Here is a 7,629-nt window from a genome sequence, read left to right on the forward strand (position 1 = left end):
CCTAACCAGCTTTGACTCAGGTGAGAATTTAGCTATGTCTTTATACCTCATATCCAAGTCATTGACATAAATTGTAAAAAGCTGAAGCCCCAGTGCAGCACCCCACTCATCACATCCTGCATCAGGCAAAGACCCATTTATGCATTCCCTGTTTACTGCAAGCCAGCTAATCCTCTATCCAAGCTGGTATGTTGCGCCCTATACCATGTGCTTCTACTTTGCAAGATCTTTTTACATACCATCTTGTTAAATGCCTTTTTAAAATCCAAGTACAGCATGTCAATGGACTCCCTCTTACCCACAGTGCAAATTATACTCCAAAAACATTTTATTCCATTTCCAAGATGGAATATTGAGAGTAACAGAATTATACTACTTTTGTAACAGACATATATAAGGTTTGCAAATCATTTAGTCTTCTGAACAAAAAAGTGAAGCAACCTTTCTCTTTAAGTCTGGTTTTGTATAAAACAATAGCTGCTGGAATTGGCAAAAATCATACATCCTGTCTTTACAGTAAACATATCAACACAATGGTCTTCCCTGCAGTAAAATCAAGTGGAAGAAAATGTATTAATTTTTTGTACTGTTTATTAGCATTATCTATCGTGGAATCTATTGCTTACAGAATTTTCAGCTGTTGGGAAATTTGCTAGTAGTTGCTGTACTTAAAAGACTGAGTAGATTGGGCAGCCTATGAAATGGAAATAGTTAACTCCCTCCTCACTGAAATCAGAGTTTAGGTATTGAAAAGGTTAACAGTGAGAAACTGAAGAGCACATATTTACATTTATAGGTGCCAGAGATCTGTTAATGAAGAATTACTTAATCATTTTGTCATTTTTTTATTGTCAATAACAATGTTGAATGAAGCATACATGAGGGAACATCGTTCTTAAAATTAGAAGCATAACATATTTATTTAGTCAGCAATATCAGCACTGTTCAAGTCATTTACTTATTTCCAATAGCAAAGGCATAATCAAGCTGCTCTGCTTAAAAATCTTAGCGATACCACAATTATGTCAGCACATATAAATATTTATTTTGTGTTGCATCAGTGACTTTCAAAAAAAAACACAACTCGGTCATGCTGTTTCTAATCTTAAGAATTAAAAATAACTTCTAAAGAAATTTTAAAGAAACATTGATATATTTCACTGGGTAGTATATTGTTGTTTAGGATCATTTGCTATCACATAATTTCAAAACTCAGTATTCTTACATTTCCCCTATATTTATAAGCTATTATTCCTCGAAAATATTGACAAGGATCATTCAAACATACTGCTTGCTTATTCAAACCAATTTGGATTTTGAATTGCTACAAATTATTTTCTACAGGTTTCCAGGGGTGACTAGCAAAAATAACACTTGTGAGTTGTAAATTTAAAAAAAACAAAGCAATTTCATTTCAGCAAACACAGACCCTATAAATTCTTCAGTTAACTGGACAACAGCTAAGTATTTGGAAGCCAAACAGTTACTAAAGAAAAAAAAACAGGTCAAGGGGTGAAAGGAATAGCTGAATCTGTTTGTTGACCGAAGTTGTCAGAATATATTTAGGACCAACTGGAAACTCCACACGAAAAGATAAAATAAACTGACTTCTACAGTCAGAAAGGAAAGAAAAGGAATACATTTACAGAAATTAGCTACAGATGAACAAGCTCAGTATTAGACAGTGACTTTTATAAATGGTGCTCAATAAAACAAGAAAATAATATTAATGATTACATACAGTTATAGATTTTTAAATCTTACTGAAGGTAAATATTTAAGTTTTTTTTACTGTTTAATAGATTTGCTGAATATTGAAATGAAACATGATGTTTGATGTGATGGGGTGCTGCATTCAAATATTTCCAGTACTTAAGAGTAAATATAAGGTTGCTTACACATTTTTCACATATTATCAGAAATTCAATTAGATCTCATGACAAGGATAAATACTCTCAGCGAAACATGCAAAGTTGAGATGCATCCATGAGGATGATAAGGAGGCTAAAATAATCCTTTTTTTCTTTATTCATTCATGGGATCAGGGTATCGCTGGCCAGGCAGCTTTTATTGCCCATCCCTAATTACCCAGAGGGCAGTTCAGAGTCAACCACATTGCTGTGGGTCTGCAGTCACATGTAGGCCAGACCAGGTAAGGATGGCCGTTTCCTTCCCTACGGGACATTAGTGAACCAGATGGGGTTTTAACCGACAATCAACACCAGATTCATGGTGATCACTAGGCTCTTAATTCCAGATATTTATTGTATTCAAATTCCACCATCTGCTGTAGCAGGATTCGAACATGCGTCCCCAGAGCATTAGCTGGGTCTCTGGGCTAACAGGCCAGTGACAATACCACTACGCTATTGCCTTCCCACAAATCTAGAATAATGATTTTTTAAAAAACCAAGGTCCATAGTCAACCATATACATTTCCCAAAAATCTGTGTCCTGATCAACTTCAGCAGAGTATGTGCTATTTTAAGATTAAATAAATAAATATATGAAATTGTTATTCATACTGTGATATTTTTATACGTGTTACCTGCTATGATGGTTTCCTTCTCTTAAAAAGCAAGATGCCATACTTCAATAAGTTGACTTTTTCTATGGAATGAGAAGGGACTATTGGACAACTATATGGCATCAGCATCAAAAAGCAGATACCAATCTGCTCAGTTATTTTGCCTTTAGGCATTTCTCTGTTGAAAGTATGAAGATAATCTTACAAAATAATCTTTGTCTTTGTTTGTACGAATTTCAGAATCTAATATAATTAAGGTTTACAATATTAATAAGGCTATTGTGGAGCAGTGGTCATATTCCCACTTCTAGGCCTGAAGGCATGGATTAAAGTCCAGCCTGCTCCAGACGTGGGTCATAACTGATGGAAAATGTCTATAACTACTGAAAAAACAATGATGCAAGAAAATATACTCAAAAAAAAATCTATAACATTTTGTCACCATGCAAATAATTTAGTAGCATGTGAAGTCTTGTGTCTGAGCTGAAAGTACATCTGTACAAAATCATCTCTTGGCCGCTTTGCTACACCTTCCCTTTAAATGTACTCAATACCAACATTTAGAAATTCATTGTGTTACCTTAGTTATTTCATCAATAAAGCAGACGTGTGTCACAGGGTCTCTTTTCTTTGTCAAAACTTTCTGCAAGTGCTGCACCTAAAGTAAAGGAACCATCAATTTATCACTAAAAATACAGATACTGGATAACTATCAGACCACAAATGTTTCATCATCTTTTAATATAGCTTCAATATTACTGAATGCAATCTGCTGTCACCCTACAAAAGATAAACCATTGTTTCTTGGAAAACCCTGTGCTATAATGTGTCAGGTATTTTCTTCTATTCCATGGTATGTTCTGTAAGATTCCATAATTATTTTCTGAAACAAAGCAGCGTTGAGATCATAAGCAACATCAAGAGGACTGAAAACAGTAAACAAAAAGTACCTCCAATCCACACTAGTTCTGAAAAAGATATTAATTATATATGTTATACTATATTTACAATATTTTACTTTGAAATTAGTATTATGCCCTGCGCATCTTGAATAAATGATGTTTCCTATCAATGTGCAAAGAAGCATGAGAAATTCTTGAAACAAATGAGGCAACAATCTCAGTCAAAAACAAATGGAATATCAGAACCCACAACTTGCTTAACATGCCACAGTTATTATACCACTACTCATGGACTCACTTAACCATCTGGTAAAATCAAGATAACCATCTATAGTGAAAGAAACTTAAAGCAATGTCTGCAACCTGTTGCCAAGCATAGAAAACTGATTTGGACAATGTCAGCTGTTAAACTGGAGAAGTAAAAACTGCCTGTGTGCTAGGGGCTGGTTGAGGACAAAGACACTCTGGAGTGATGCTTGACTTCAGGAAACATTCGAAGTTCAACCAAAAATTGCTGGAACAAGGTATTTAGGGCATGGAGGAACATGCAAGATTTCTCAAACTACGCAAACCTTTATGGAGAACAATTTGGTTAATGCCACCTAAAGAATGCAGCACTGCAAATGTTGCCTGTCCATGCTTAATTCCCTTTTGCATCCAGAAGTGAGAGGTTAGTGCGAAAATCCCCGAAGTTCTTTACATGAAAGGAAACTGAGCATCAACATTCTAAGTCTTAAATTGTTTCAACAAAATCCCACTCTTGAAAAAAAAAAACTGCTTGCATCAATACTTCATGCCAGAATGGAGTAGATGGGACTTAAAAATTATCAATGATAATTGTCTTCTCTACATCTTGGTTTTGCTGTCAATTTCGAGGAATTTTTTTTGCATTCAATGTGAACGTCAAAGCAAAAATCCAGCACAGCAGAGCGATCGTAGTGCAAAGTTGACGACAAAGATCTTAAAAGACAAGAAAATAATTGCACATGTGTACTTTATTATATCCTAAAACACATTACAGAAAGTTGCTTCTGAGCAATTGCAGTCATTTTGCACAATCAGAGCCATAAACAATGAGAAAAACACCAAGATCAGTTCGGCTATCTTTTGGAATACATCCATCAGCGTGGGTGGACAAGACTTCAGTTCAAGTATTTGTCAAAAGATGGCCCCTCTGAAGTGGAACTTGAAGCCATAATTTTCTGATTGAGCCACAGCTAACACTGAAATATAAACCGGGTTAGCTATTTAAATTCTAATCTGTGACCATCTGACTCTGAAACAAGGATACTAAATATTGAACCATTCAAGGTATGGCAAAGCTCAAGATTTCAATGGTACTAAGAAATGAATAACTTTGCAGACTGCAACCACAAATACAAATTTCAAGAAATCAGGGAACTCTGAAGCACAATTATTTCCTTTAAACCTGAAGGTCACAAAATAGAATGTCAGCTCCTTGGTAGGAGGTAGGAAGCTGCTACACGGCATCTAACTTTTTCTCGTAAATGGATAATTTCTGCCAACTACAGGAGAAAACTGTGCAGGCAAGGTCAGATCAAGGTCATATATGTATAAAGCAAATTAAATGTCCTACCTGTGCTAACTTCCTAAAGATAAAGCACCTCATGTGATTTTAGCAAAAGACTTATGCCAATTGCTACTAATGTGTGGAAATTTAACAATGAGGAGGAATTCATTACTATTCGAAACTACATAATTTCCAGTTACATTAACAAAAAAAAATTCATAAGCTTACTTGTCCACATGCAGCACAAATTTGATCCATTAGTTTCTCCATATTCGTCCAAAGAGCAGCACGGAATGCAGGTGTGTTGCCTGGAGTTGGCATTGTGGCTCTTCCGGGTCCTGTAAATATTGAAAACAAAAAAAAAAAAAAAAAAAAAAAAAAATCGATGTAAAATTACAATGGCTGAGTAGGTAATGATGATTGGAATTTTGGATGCATCAAGAACGTTACCTCTCAACTAAATTAAGTCAGTATTCAAATTATTGTAACCTTGAAAACTGTATTTCTATTGCTACAATACAATTTTTGTACGAGAGTGAAACTTGCCTCTTGAGGTTGCTTGAATAGGTTGAGTTAACAGTTTTATATCCAAAGCACTACTGATATTATCTTCCAGAGACACCCGATACCCATCGACTACACTGCTGATGGTTTCCTTTAAGGTTCCAAGATTGAAGAAAACTTGAAGTGCTGTTCCTACCTGTGTAGGATTCTTATATTAAAGACAAAAAATAACACATGTTAACCACACTTCAAATTAAGCTGCTAGCTCTGTTCCTATTTAACCTTATGAAACAAGGCCTACATAACTTAGATTAGAAGTTGTTGGAAAAGCTCAGCAGGTCTGGCAGCATCTGCGAAGAGAAATCAGAGTTAATGTTTCGGGTCCAGTGACCCGTCCTCAGAACTGAAGGGTCAGGAAGGGTCGCTGGACCCAAAACGTTAACTCTGATTTCTCTTCGCAGATACTGCCAGACCTGTTGAGCTTTTCCAGGAATGTCTGTTTTTGTTTCTGATTTACATTAACTGCAGTTCTTTTGGTTTTTATAACTCAGATTAGTATTTCTGACAAAAAGATGAGTCCCAAAATATTCCAGCACCATTGATTTAAAGATCAATCATGATTTATATGTGCTTCCTTCATTCTCATAGCAATCTTTCCACCAAATCAGTCTGTTCTATTCTGGCCACACCCCAACTCTAATCATAACCAGATAAACAAGAGGAAAGGAGGTAACTTTCTAGAAAATCTGGATTACATTCTGAAAATTCAATCAAAGGAGCATTCAAACATCTGTAGGTAATCCATACTTTTCCTTATTCATCAGCCAAAATATAAATATGATCACAGTAATCCAAGGAGGTTTCTCCAGCCTTACATTTCAGGCAAGGTCAGACATGGATGTTGTTGAGGTTGAGGGTCGACAATGATCATACTGAATGGAGAAACAGGATCAAAGGTTTTAAGGTTTTTTTCCAACTTCTATTTATTCTGTTCTCATGACAAACATAATGTAAAATCATGTAAATTTCTAAGTTTAAAGAGATCAAGGCAAGAATAATTCATTTGAAACATATTATTCATCCTGCAACCAGTAGCATTACTGCTTGTTTAATATTAAAAATCTCTCAGTCCATTCACTTTAACAAGTTATAATGAAAATTCAAACTGTTAATTATGAGACTTCCACATAATTCAAAATGATCGTTATAAAATGTTAAATTGTCTTAAATAAGCAAATTTCTGAAACTTCCATCATTCACATCTCACGAGTACGGAGTCACCAAATTTGTTAATTGTTAATCTCAGTAACAATACAGAGCATCAAAAAATCCAAATATAACATTTAAGTAAACAATGACAGAGTTCTAAACCACTGTTAGCAATTAACAGACACACAGCATCTGGCACTGAAAACAAATGAGATATGGTGGGAGATGGAGACATATTGGTCACAGAAATTATTCAACATCTGTTGTCTGTACACTACAGGAACATGTATTGTGATTGTCTGAGGATCAACATGGTGTTAGCAGTTAATTAAATTACACATCTCATAGATATAATATTAATCAACTACTGCTACTACAAACAAAGAATGAGCTAGAAAGACTCACCAGTCTTATATTTATCAGCAATCTGCAACTTCATATCTGCATGGTTTCTATTCATCAACAGGATTCTTTTGTATATTTCTTTGCCAAATTTGTTTCTTTTTCCCTAAATGCAGTGAATCATACTGGGATACAATTTCATTTTATTCTTTACTATCATATCTAAAATGCTCATTCTTTACATGTAAGCCTAGCTACTAAGAATCAAAAAGACTATTAATCTAACTACAGGCAAAGTACCATGGCAATAAAAGAGAAAATGTTTTGAGTCCAATATGACACTTCTTCCAAACTGAAACCTAAATCATCTATCTTGGCCCAAAGGAAATTAATAAAGCATAAAAACAGACAGACTTGCAAGTCCATTAACTTGGAACAAGCAAAGGATAAATTATCCCTCCTCATGCTTCTCAACTTGCTTGCCTTTGTTGACACCATCTTTCATCACAGGCCTAGTTCCATTTTCATATATCTCATCATAACCAGAGTAAAACTTGCAATGGTTCCTCTTCCCCTCCTGCACTGTTAACCCTGGCTTATTCCAAGGGTCTATA

This window comes from Rhincodon typus, chromosome 22 (genome assembly GCF_021869965.1).
Source record: "Rhincodon typus isolate 14 chromosome 22, sRhiTyp1.1, whole genome shotgun sequence".
NCBI classification, from domain to species: Eukaryota; Metazoa; Chordata; class Chondrichthyes; order Orectolobiformes; family Rhincodontidae; genus Rhincodon; species Rhincodon typus.